Source organism: Python bivittatus, unplaced genomic scaffold (assembly GCF_059951505.1).
Source record: "Python bivittatus isolate LINGU-HERP-01145 unplaced genomic scaffold, Pbiv_v1 ctg000170_np1212, whole genome shotgun sequence".
NCBI lineage: Eukaryota > Metazoa > Chordata > Lepidosauria > Squamata > Pythonidae > Python > Python bivittatus.
The window spans coordinates 2,243,925-2,257,047 of NW_028277039.1; the positions used below are offsets into that span (position 1 = coordinate 2,243,925).

The 13,123-nt window shown below is 39.9% G+C and overlaps 1 long non-coding RNA gene across 1 annotated transcript in view; it reads left to right on the plus strand.

The window, feature by feature from the left end:
* The window catches only part of LOC148216572 (uncharacterized), an 83,594-nt gene that overhangs the window by 7,605 nt on the left and 62,866 nt on the right, over positions 1-13,123 (plus strand). Inside the window, exon 2 of the long non-coding RNA XR_015795153.1 lies at positions 6,037-6,154. This is a non-coding gene — a long non-coding RNA (uncharacterized LOC148216572). The remainder of the gene's footprint in view (positions 1-6,036; positions 6,155-13,123) is intronic.

A 13,123-nucleotide genomic window follows, 5' to 3' on the forward strand; every position in this document is an offset into this window, starting at 1 on the left:
GACACTCTTCATCTGGCTCCTCTGATGAGAGCTGTCCAGTATGGTTGAACCTCTGGCATAGCTCTCATCCTCCTTGGAGCACGCAAGCCCCACAACCACATCAAGGTAGTGCCTCACTGAGGGTTGTTGTTGTTGTTATTATACACAACAACGTGAAATCACAGCTGTCAGTTCTTTAGCTGGTGTTGGCCTTCATTCGCATCGAGTTCTTCCCAAGAACCAAGGATGCTGTAACGTGTCGGCATAGTCTATGTGGGGATCCAAGCAGTGTGACCTTTTGTAATTGACAGATGGAAATTTTGTCAATGTGCAGATTTTCTAAGTGCCGTTCAAGGCTTTTTAGCATGGCACCCAGTGTGCCAATAACCACTGGGACCACCATGGCCAGTTTATGCCATAATTTTTCAACTTCAGTTTTCAGATCTCGATACTTTATGATCTTCTCCAATTCTTTGTCTTCTGTTCTACTATCCCCTGGTATTGCCACATCAGTTATCCATACTTTCTTCTTTTCAACCATTGTTAAATCTGGTGTGTTATGCACCAAGACTTTATCAGTTTGTATTCGGAAATCCACAATATTTTAACCTGCTCATTTTCAACTACTTTTTCAACTATATGTTCCCACCAATTCTTCATTACTGGCAAATGATAATTTTTACAGATGTTCCAGTGAATCATTTTGGTGACTGTGTTATGTCATTAATAGTTTCTGCAATCTTCTTGCATGAGCTGAGTATATGATCTATTGCTTCTTCTGCTTCTTCGCACAATCTACACTTTGGATCATTTGATGATTTTTCAATTCTGGCCTTGATTGCATTAGTTCGAATAGCTTGCTCTTGAGCAGCCAAAATCAAGCCTTCAGTTTCTTTTTTTTAATGTTCCAGTTGTAACCCATTGCCAGGTTTTATCTTTATCTACTTTCCCCTCGATCTTTTGTAGAAATTTGCCATGTAATGCTTTTTCTTGCCAGCATTTCGATATTCATGTTTTGTTTCCTGTACATTCAGTAAGTTCCAATTTTCAACTTGCATCAGTGTTTTTCTTGACTGTCTTTTACATAATAAGCCAATGCATGCTTTTCTTCTTCAACAGTTTGTTTGACTTGAAGTAAACCTCTGCCTCCATTTCTGCAAAGCAGATATAATCTATTAATATCACTATGGGGATGTAATACATAGTGAATAGTCATGAGTTTCTTCAGTAGAGAGCTTAAATCAACAGCCAGGTTGATTAGATATCACAGGTGTTGTAATCCTACACATTTGAAAGACATCATTCTTACTGTTCCCAATGCAAGGTATAAATATGATGAAGAAATAAGCCCTACTTGAAGAGGAATCTTAGGAAAACAGAATTCAGTAATCTGCTTAGCTTCTCTTTCTCCTCCTTCTCCCCCCTTATACTTTCTTTAGCTGTATTAGATGAAATGTTTAGGAAGATCCCTTACTGAGTGAGTTGTTCTTCAGTTCAGTTAAATTCCTTTAGTATTACAGGTCACTGTGTTGTTCTTCACTGCTTTTTCTACAGAGGTGTTCATTACCACCTTTATTTCTCTGTTATTTAAGTGTCAGGTGGTACAGGTCAACATTACATTTCCTTACAGCTTTTGCACTGAAAGTCCTTTTATAACATTCAATTCTCTGGACCTCCATTCAGAGGATTTTGGATGCAGCATATAAACTTTTACTTTGTACTTAATTTCCAAAAATCAGACAAAGCCCACTGTTTCCAAAGCAGTCCACACAATTGAAATAATTTACTTCATTTGTGTGAATTTAAGTTATTTGCATAATAATTGCACAAATGACATTAAAACATCATTACATGTTTTGCAAGTGATGTGGATTCGGCCACTGATATAAATTCACATTTAACAGATTTTTGGATTTAACAAATAACCCCTTAACCCAAGAGCCTGGTTAAATCAAAGTTTTACTGTACTGTTGCTTAATTCTGCCCAGCTGCATGTAAAATTTGGTGGGATATACTACTGGCAAGAGTTAACTTGATTTTACATAGATTGCATTTACACTGTTTAACAATTTAGGTGTTTAATAGGGTATTTTTGTTGTTAAATTTTGCACTCTCTGGGTTTTTTTTTATCATATATTATCTTATAATATACATTGTATTTCTCTCATGCTAGACTATAATTGAGAGTTGCAATTTTTAATTAAATCTGTTTTTTACAGGTCATTGGGAGGGGAGAGAATGTTTGTAAATCCAAATGCCTGTTAAATCCAAATTGTTAATATAATTTAGGCATCTGCAAATTAATTTAAAGATAGAGACCAGAACAACCAGGCCCAGCAGTTAATTTGTTGACTAAACTTAAGAGTTTACAGGTTGTTTTAAGCAAAGTTCTATATTTGGCTTTTGAGAGAAAATTAAATTTGATGTCATTTACATTTGATTAAGCTTAAATCTCATAAGAATTATGACAATTCTTTAACCATGTAGTTAATCTTTTTTCCATTCCATTGCATTAAAAATTGCAAATATTTAATAACAATGAGTGGAATGTGTGAGTCTGGATCGAAGGCTTTCAACAGAACCATCAAAAACCTGGCATTTGCATCAATAATTAATTTTCCCAATCAATATGTCTTGTCAGTGTTTATCTCCTTCCTTGTAGGCTGCTTTGCTTAACCAATGCCCTTTGGGAGAAATTGGAAAATTGCATCTTGAAACTCATTTGGGAACACCCAAATACAGGTGATAATAGTGGCAGGTGATTTTAATGCCAGAATTAGCCCCAGTGATGTGGCACTCTTCTACTTCAGCAAGTATCTCTCTTCCTCTAGGGGATATCTGGATAATAATATGCAACATTTCAGGGATTTGGGAATTAACATGGAAGGCTAGCACTTAGTACAGCTTGCTAGGGCCCTTCAACTCTACATATTAAATGGTGTGGTAAAGGGTGATACAGAGGGAGCTCTCACATATTAGGGGACCCAAAGGTCGAGCAACTATACGCTAACCTCATGCAATTTATTTAATAAGTTAAATAATTTGGGCTCTGACCAGACAGTGACCACCTTCCTTTATTATTCCACCTGGCTATAACTACCGTTTACCTCATTTAGGTAATGTTGGGTGTCTGTGGAGTTCAAATCAGTCATAGGATTAAATGAACCACAAAATAGGCGCAGCGGATACAGCTTTTGCCTACCAACAATGAGTTCTCCAACACCCAGGAGCATCTCTTATCAAGCTCAGATCCAATAGAGGCCCTAGCCATATATCAAAATCTTATAAGCACTATCCAGCCACTCCTAAAATTTCCCCCGTCCCAGGCTAGGAGAAGACCTGCTGGTATCCATCGGAAGCCATGGTTTGACCTGGAGTACATTTCTGCCAGGGCAGAATTAAAGAGAGCCCTCTGAGTCCGTAGATCAAGCAACTGTCCACACGCTAAAATCCAGCTAATTAACCAGAAAAGGCGTTACAAAAATCTAATTAAAATGAAAAAAATAAGCCTTTATCCAGCAAACTGGGGACAACTTTTTCAAGCTACAAGGAATGAGAACACCTCTTTATTCTGGAGACTAATTACCTGTTCATAGAAAGGGAGCCAGCAATGGAGACTAGGAGTCCAGCTGCTATGTGGGAAGAGTTCTATATTACACTTTATAGTTCTCTCCCATCTCCTGGCCTCTAAATGAGCCCCAGGGTCCCATTCAGATATTCTGAAACTAATAAGTCAGTTGAAAAGTGGGAAAGGCAGTGACCAAATAACCACCTGAGTTGCTGAAGGGAAATGCTGACTGGTGAGCTCCTGCCCTGGCTTCCTTTTTTACTCTCATTAAAAATACATTCCAAATGCCAGGTGATTGGAACCAGTCTCTATAGGTAGTCCTTGAGTTACAACAGCAATTGGGACTGGAATTTCTGTTGCTGATGTAGTTTTAAATTTCACAAGATTCTGTTATATCTGCCCACAGATGATCAGTAACCCTGACTGTAGCTTCATTTCCATCAGCTACTGCTAAAGGGAGATGAATCGGATTCAGTGGGTCTATTTCTGCCCAGGCTTCCCCTGACATAGCATCCCCATTTAAAAAGTAAATTCTCATTTATTTTTATGACTGTTTAAACTTAACCACATTGCTGTCTCCACAAAATTGAAGTTTGTAATTGGTGGGGTGTGTGTGTGTGTATAAATGGATGGATGGATGGATGGATGGATGGATGGATGGAAGGATAGAAGGATAGAAGAAGGAAGGAAGGAAGACAGACAGACAGACAGACAGACTTACAACACACTTACATATATCTATCTAACTATCAAGAAAAGGCCTTTGGGCTATTAAGAAACCTTTTCTACTAACTGCCATGACTGCCACTGAAGGCTTCCAGGGGAGTTTTCAGAGGAGACTCACTCTTTTCCTATTTATAATTTATAGACCTCTTTAAAGTTAAACTTGAATTAACTTGGTGAAACAATACTAGCAAGCTTAGTAGTTGGAATTCAACTCCTGTGTTGTACAACTGAGGAAACTGAGGTGCAACTAATACATTGAGAGTGGATTAGTTGGCTGATCTAGCAACCTCAGGCTAGAAAAGCATGCGCAGGAGTCGAACAAGGTGTCTCTAGCATTTTATCCCTCCTGCTATGCTACTTTCCTGAAGGTGATGACACTTAGAGCCTGGTGCTCCTCCTTTGTAGCTCTACCCTTGAATTTAGGTGCACCAGTGAGTAGATAGTGGGAAGAATAAAAGGCTACTGCTGTTTAGCTACAAAATACCCCTCTAAAACACACTGTGGTGGCAGATCTTTCTCTGACCAGAAATCACCATGACCTCAGTATGTATTAGGAGAAATATCCTTGTAGTGATACTATCAGGATCTGCGCAAGCTATTATTCAAAGCTAATAGAGAGCATGTTTGAAATGTAGAATAGTGATGTATAGTTGGTAGGGTTAAATGTTAGTTAAAGATAAGAACTATGATTTGTATACCCGCTTGCTGGTTCCTGCCATAAAAGTCAGAAGGAGGGAGGAAACAAAACAACAAGAGCCAGGTGCAACCGTTGTCTTGCTTGGAGGCGCCAGCAAGGTCAAGCAGTCGTGAGACCCGGGAAGAGACGCAAAAAGTGGGGAAAGTGGCGGGGGGGGAAGGGGTTAAAAGGAAAGCTTTAGGCTGGGGAAAATTAGACTCAACAATCTATGGAATGCTGTATGCTACTTCTCAATAAAGAAATCTTTGCTGGAACCAAATAGACTCCAGAGGGTTTACTGAACTTGGGAATTGAGTGTGCAGGCTCTGACATTTTACTGAGTCTCTGCTTTCATTAGCTCACTATAAATGAGGCTGGAAAATTCATATTAAAGTTTCCAATATCTGTACGTACCCAGAATAGTGTTCAAGAGACATCACTGGAATCTATATTGTTCTTGCTTCCTTGTCTTGCCCTGCTGGGTGGACCTTGACCACATAGAACCTGCTTTTGGTTACCCTTGATTTAGTCCAGGAATGCAAAAGGTTTGGCCATTGGCCTCAGGGATTCCACCAGCATGTCTTTTGCCGTCCCAAGTGGATGGAGTAAAAATTTGGGAAGGCACAAAACTTGTAATAGTGGAGAACAATTCTGGACCAAATACTTTCTTCATTCCACAAGCCACTTGTTGCATAAAAGATCTAAAGTACATTCTCTTTACAAAAGAGCAGCTGGCATTCTCCAGGAGCTTCAGGCAAGGAGGGAAACCTTCCTGAACATAGGCCAGCCAAAGGCAAAGTCAGCTGGACTTTCCTTGCTGGTCAATTATCCTAGCCAGGAATTTTATTCTAAATTGGTCAGCCTGGAGAAGTGGAAATGCTGGTCATGTTTACTTAAAATTGCAAATTCACGCCCCAAAACATCAAGGCTCATTGTTTACCCTACCCTTGCTCCTGTCCAGCCAAAAAGCAGCAGAACCTGATGCTTTTATTCTGTAACTGCACACAGAATCTGACTGAGAATGATAAGCCAGAATGGTTCACTTGAGGGTAGATATAACTCATGTTACATCTACCAATCCCATCAGGTCCAGCAGAAGGGGCATGTTAGGGGTCCTGTCCACTAAGGAATGTCATCTAAAAGGACCCAGGAGGAGAGCCTTTTTTGCCACAGCACCCACCCTTGGGAACATCATCTCCCCTGAGGTAAGATTGGCCTTGAAGGCCCTGAAGACATGGCTTTGCCCCCCTGCCTGGGAATCTGGTGGTGGTGTGAAGCCTGCGAAGTGGTTACATTGTTTGCAAAATGGACTGCACTCTCCTGCACATTATATTTTTATGTTTTTAATGGTTTTTAAATTGTTTTAGTGTGTTTCAATGGTTTTGATGTTGTTTTGCTTATTTATTAGTTTTTGTGTTATTTTAAATTGTGAGCAGCCCAGAGTCACTTATGTGAGATGGGCAGCTATAGAAATTGAACAAATAAATAAATGTCAAATCGCTATGTACATAACAATTAGTAAGTGCTTATACTTATGCTTCCCAGCTTTTTATAAAGCCCTTTTCTTTGCATAAACCGACATGCAGTCACCCATTTATTCTGCCAGAATAAATAAAAATTGCCTCCCGCTGATGTTAATGCTTGATTGTAAGGCTGCAACCATTTAATTTCTTTTCTTTACAACAAGTATTTGAAGATTGTTGATTTACAAATCCTCTAAAGAGAAGGAGCAAAACATTGCCTAGTTTCTTTTTGGAATAGGTTACTTTTTGTCAGCAGCACTGCATAAAACTGAGATTCAGAGCTTTGTTGTACGCCGCCCAGAGTCACCTGCAGTGAGATGGGCGACCATATATATTGGTCTAATAACAACAACAATAATAATCTTGATTTGTGGGTATGTGTATGTGTGTTTGAGTTTACTTCTTTTAAAGCTACATATTAATGTACAATTAATGACTGTAGACATATTAATGAGTTGTGGATTAAGGTTTATTTTACTGATGGGACTTATAATACTCCCATTTGAGACATCTTGATGAAATGTCTCTGAATCAGAAGAACTGTAGCCAGTAGATCTGGGTTGCAAAAGTCCAGACAGCCACTGGATGAAAACAGAGTTGTCTGGATTTTTGCAACCCAGAACTGATAACCCTAGAAAACTATTAAATGAAACAAGATCATTGAGCTGAGCAACATTCATTCATTCATTCATTCATTCATTCATTCATTCATTCATTCATTCATTTATTTTTCAGCCGCCCATCTCCCCCCAATGGGGGAACTCTGGGTGATTCACAACAAACATTAAAACATAAAATATATAAATACATAAAACCTTAATTAAAAACATTACTAAAAAGGAGAAGGAGAGACCAAGAGGATGAAAAATCTGAGGCTGAAGGCAGAAGGCCTCTATGGGGCTAGCCATTCCCATCTTGAGGTATTCCCACCCCACCCCAGGCCAGATGGCAGAACCAGGTCTTCAGAGCCTTATGGAAGGCCAGGAGTGTGGGGGCCAATCGCACCTCCGGGGGCACTGGTAGCCAAACCTTTGACCTGGTGGAGAGCAGAAAGTGGCTGGACAGGGCTCACTCTTCTCCCATAGCATTATACACATTTATGGCATAGTCAAGTGGCAGGGTGTTAGAATAGACCCAGGGAGACCCAGGTTGAATGCCATCCTCAGCCCTGCAATCTCTCTTAGTCACTATGGGTTAGTCACTATCTCTCAAGTTTATCTCTCCCCATACCCTAGTGGTGGTGTGGGGAAATTGGAGAAAAGAATGTCATGCACCCTGCCTTGAGCTTCTGCAGCTCCTCTAGAAGGATATACTGTAGAGAACCTGATTCAGGATGTGATTTGCAAAGCCACTCTCTTGCTAAAAACTTCTACAAATCAGCCCTTGAGAAAACCTTTGGGGCACTGCAGTATGGAGAACATGTCTTGGAAGCCCTGGGCCTTCATGTTCAGATTCCAGGTCACTATGATGGCATTCCTCAAGAGAGGGATATTGGCCAGTCATGAAGGGATGCTTATCCACAAAGACCTGGTCTTTGGATGGTTTATTAATTTATTTATGGTCAATGACCAGCAAAGTAACTACAGTACTAAAACAACACATAAAAGTAGGCTCAAATACAATAAAAGCAATAAAACCACCATATAGATCTGTCAGTTAAAATTTACATATATAAGAAGTAAACAAAAGAGAACAAAATAAAGCAAAACAAAATAGATAAAATAAAATTAAGATAAAAGAATAAAAGGATTTTCTCATGGCACCATTCCAAGATTAGGACACCTTAAACCTTATAGCAGTAGCTAATAAGAACTTAACAACTCCATTTGTAATAGCAGGGTTCCATTCTGAGTATAGAAAACACCACTTCTCCCTCACTGACTGCTTGATCCCTACTAGGAGGTGGCAGGACATAAGTTCTCACAGAAGGGATAGTGAAGAAATACATGCACTAAGATCTGAGGTTCATTCTGGCCAGGGACAAGTTCTCTCATTAAAAGGGATTTTATGAAATCTCTCATCCAATACTGCTGAGGGTAGAACATTAAAGAGGGCCAAAAAGAAGGCTTTACAGTGTACTGAGCAAACTAGATTGAACAGATGGTTTGCAGGTCTAAAAGGTCTCCCAGAAGGAACCCACCTTTGTAGGTTGCCTGTAGTGTTCAAGTCTGACATGCAATATCGAAGACTGTTTGGTGAATCTTGGCTTTTGCTTTCTCTGGGCCTAGAGGCAGCAAACAGTGGATAGAAAGGATAGGACAGAAAGAAAAGTGTGGATAGAAAAAACAGGTCAGCTATGTTTATGAAGATTCTCAGTCATCCAGGTGGAATTGTCTGGAGGTTGAGTCACAGCAACTGGACTTCTTTTCTTTTCGGTAGAGACGTTTCGCTACTTGTCCAGTTGCCGTGACTCAACCTCCAGACATAGGTCAGCTATGATTTTTACTTTCCATCTTGATGAGACATCATCAAGAAGAATTAGTGGGGCCACTGGCCATCAGAAAATTGATCTTTGAGCCAATAAGAGAGATGGCAAATATGAACTCTTACCTTCTGTGGGATCATTCCTGTTTCCATGCAAATTAGAATGTTTGGGACACACCATGGAATCTGGAACAGTGCTTGCAAAAACTTAGATTGAACAGCATCCAGGGTCTTTGAGTCTTTGTAGATGCATATCTGTGCACCATACAGCATTTGGGATATAGATTTAGCTTTAATTGGCTTAATGGCAGCAGGTATGCATCTACCTCCCTTAGAGTGAAAAAAAAATCCCAGGATTGCCTTGGCACTATTACTGGCTTTGGCAGAGATGACTCTTGATTGTTCCTGCCAACTTCCAAAGTTTAGCCAATTAAAGCTAAATCTGTATCCCAAATGCTGTATGGTGCACAGATATGCATCTACAAAGACCCAAAGACCCTGGATGCTGTTCAGTCTAAGTTTTTGCAAGCACTGTTCCAGATTCCATGGTGTGTTGAAAAATTACTCCAAGATATTTAAAAGCTGGAACTTGTTTTATTTGTTAGTTCTTACTTGCCATTGGTGTTTATGGCAGCTAGGTCTTCCTGAGAAAACCATAATTTTAGCCTTGGAGTAATTAATTGTAAGCCCTTCCTCCTTGCAAAATTCTGCTAAGGCCTACAAACTTCTCCTAAGGCCCACCTGTGTAAACAAGAGAATTGCATACAGCAGCATTGCCAAATGTCTGTCCCTGAGCTTTGGCGGGGGGGTGGGGGCATTCTTTTTTTGGTAAGAGCAGCAACCACTGAGTTTATATAAATATTAAACAGTAGGGGAACTAAAATACACACCTGTTTTGATCCTTGACAGATTGGAATGTCGGCAGTAAGATAGCCAGCTTTATTATACCTAACTTGGGTGACTGGAGTCATGCAGCATCCAGATTAGTGAAAATAACTATCAGTCAATAGAGGTAAGGGCAAGCTTCCACCAGAGTCTATATCTTGGGATGGAACTGAAGATGATTTTAGATTGATAAAACCAAGGTATAAAGGGCATTGCTGACCCCATGTGTATTTTTCTGTTAAGAATTGCAAGATGGTATAGTGGTCCATTATACATCTGGCCTCTCTAAATCCCACTCTAAATCATTTGGAGGCATCTCTCCTGTTCCAGCCAGTCCAGCAGCTTGCAGTACAAAAAGTGGCATAGAGTTTGCTGGGTACGCTTAATATACTAAGTGAACAGTAATTCAGGGGATCTGCACTGTTGCCTGTACTGTACTGTACTGGTTACAGGTAATCGTCGGTTAACAACCACTTGTTCAGTGACTGTTCGAAGTTACAACAGCACTGAATAAGTGGTGGTTATGACCAGTCTTCAAAGTTTTGGCCGTCCTAGCACCCCATGGTCACGTAATTGTGATCCGGGTGCTTGGCAAAGTCAGTGGGGAAGCCAGCAGGGAAGGTTGCAAGTAGCTCGAGTAAGTCTCTCCCACCCGTGCTCCCTCTTCAACCCCTCTGTGTTCATGCCACACCTTGCCTCTCTGGCTAGCCACACACCCTTGTGCACCCTCCCACCCAGCAGCAGCCACTCCAAGCCCTGCCACACTCACACCGCACCTCCCCCGCCACTTGTGCACCCTCGTGCACCCTTTCCCACCCAGCAAGGGCCACTTACCTGTTGGCCTGCTTGCTTGAAAGTACCTCTCCCCTTCTTTACTTTTACTCTCCCGAAAACTAGGAGAAATCCCTTCTGAAACACTTTCCCCACCCCCACCCCCTTCAGACTCAGATTTTATTTATCAAACTGTTGTCTAGGCTGTGCCTCTTCCTTCTGTTTCCCAAGATCATTCCCACATACCATTACACTAAGCCAGGAACGGCCATTGGATATTGTCAGCCAGGGATTCTAGAGGATGGAACCAGACACACATGGAAGGCACAAGACTGGGGAAAGTTCTAGATGTTATCTATGGTTCCCCAGAATATAATAATTTTTCATATTTTTTTAAATCTTGAGAGATCTCCAAATTTCATGAGACTCTTGTATGACATGTTGCAGTTTCAGACAAGAATATACAAGAATTTGGTGATGATCTAATTTAATAAAAAACACAAGATTTGACAATCTTGTGAGGCTTTAGGTGGTTTTTGAAAAAAATTGAAATCCCAGAAGCATACCTGGTGCCTGAAAGCATTACTCCTAGAAGAAATTTTATTACGTTTTATAATTATCCAAAACATAAATATAAAGACAGAAGTATGATCAACAGAAACTTGGAATCTTTATTCTTTTTGGTATTTCATGTGAAGATTCTTGGTATTCTCTTCTAAAATATCTTTATTTTTCTGTCCTTTCTTCTGCTTCTTACCTCCCCCCCCCCACTTTTTTTTTTTGCCTGACAGGTGTCTGAGGATTTGTTTTATTCTTCCTACTCTGACTACAATGCTTAAGGCTGCACATTGCCACAGCATATTTTGCAGCCAAAGGAAAAGACATTGGGTTCCTTTCAGATGCCTTTTGACTTGTGTACCTTTGATTTGCTATCAAGGTTATATTTTTGTAATTTTCAATGTTCCAGTAACATAGTATACAACAGTATTCTGTGCAGCAACAACCCCTGCATGGGAACATTCTTTTTACTTACAGTGCTGAAAGGAATTCTTTGTCCTATTGCATAACCAAGAATACTCTAGACTTTTGTTTTTGATAAGTCTGAAACAGACTGTTGCATGGAAAGTCTGGAAAGCTAATGCTGAATATCATCCAGTGGTCTCACTCAGGATAAGGTACTTTATTACATTTCAGAACAGAATTATATGCTTATCTAAATGGATAAATTATTCTCCCATAATCCTGTGCAATGCACTGAGCATTTATGGCATGCATGTCAGATTATTTTGCAGCTAAAACTGAGATGGAAAAAGTCCCTTCAAAGCTTGAATAACATGTTTCTGATGAGAGCTATCTGCATGGACAGCCTGTAGCAGCATCACAGAAGAATTGGCAAGATGCAGTCCACTTTCCTCTCTTTGTGTATATAATATGAAATTCCTCCACACCTGCAAAGCTTTGTGAATTGCACCATTTTCCTCCAGACTCCACACTCATGCTTAGAAAGGGTTACTTAACCATGACAATTTACATGTAAGCCTCTCCCACTGAGCTTTTTATCTGTATTGCTACTTCTATAATTAAGATAAAGAGCTCCCTAATCTGACACCTGCAAAAGAGTGGGGAGCAAAGGTATACTAGACATAAAAGTATTTTTGGCAGATGGTCAATTGTTTGGATTCCCAAATTATTAGCAGGAGATGTCATCAGACGCTCTCCAGATGTTGTGTGCTGAAGATGAGGTCTTACCTAAAAATATCCCTGGCAGTAGGGCAGCTGTCTGACTTGTGACCAAGTCACTGATAGGAGGTGCCACCACGCTATTTCCGGGTGTTATGTTACTTATACTTCCTGTCCTGTGAACAAATATAAAAAGATGGAAAAATAGCCTAAATACTTTGAGCCTCAGTGTAGACCTTAAGAACCAGGAAGGTCCATTCACTGTCATTTCTGGAGATCCAGACAAGCTGAAAGAATGTAGTTTGGTTCATGGCCACTAGGTCCAACACACAACTTTTCAGCGTTAATACTCTCACTTTTGGGGGGGGGGTTCTAACTGTGAGTCAGTGCTAATAGACTGTTTTGTTTTAATATACGTGTGGTTTATATAATTACTGGAAATTAGTTTAGTTGACCTAATGCAGAACTGCTTTTAGGAAAAAATGATGTTTCAGATTTGGAACTGAAGTTTTTGTGTGAAAATTAGCTAGACATGCAACCTCTAGATAATCTCTGTTTGATCTTGGCAAGATGTTTATAAGCAACAATTGCCCAGAGTCTCCTGTCAAACCTGCTCATAAGGCATTTCATTCTTATAGCAGTTCTGTTTTACATATAACAATAGAAAAGAAAATACCTTTGTGAAGGTGATTTTATCAGGTCTCAAGATTGAAATACAATATTTTCCAACAATTTTTTTTAAAGTGTGGTAGGTCACGGGAAGGTAGTCACGTTTAGGAAAAATACCATAAAATTTAAAATGTGAACATTTGCTGAATGCTGAATGTGAACATTAGCAAATATGTAGTAATTACATGATTTTTAGAGTGTTTTATTCCCAGACTCAGAATA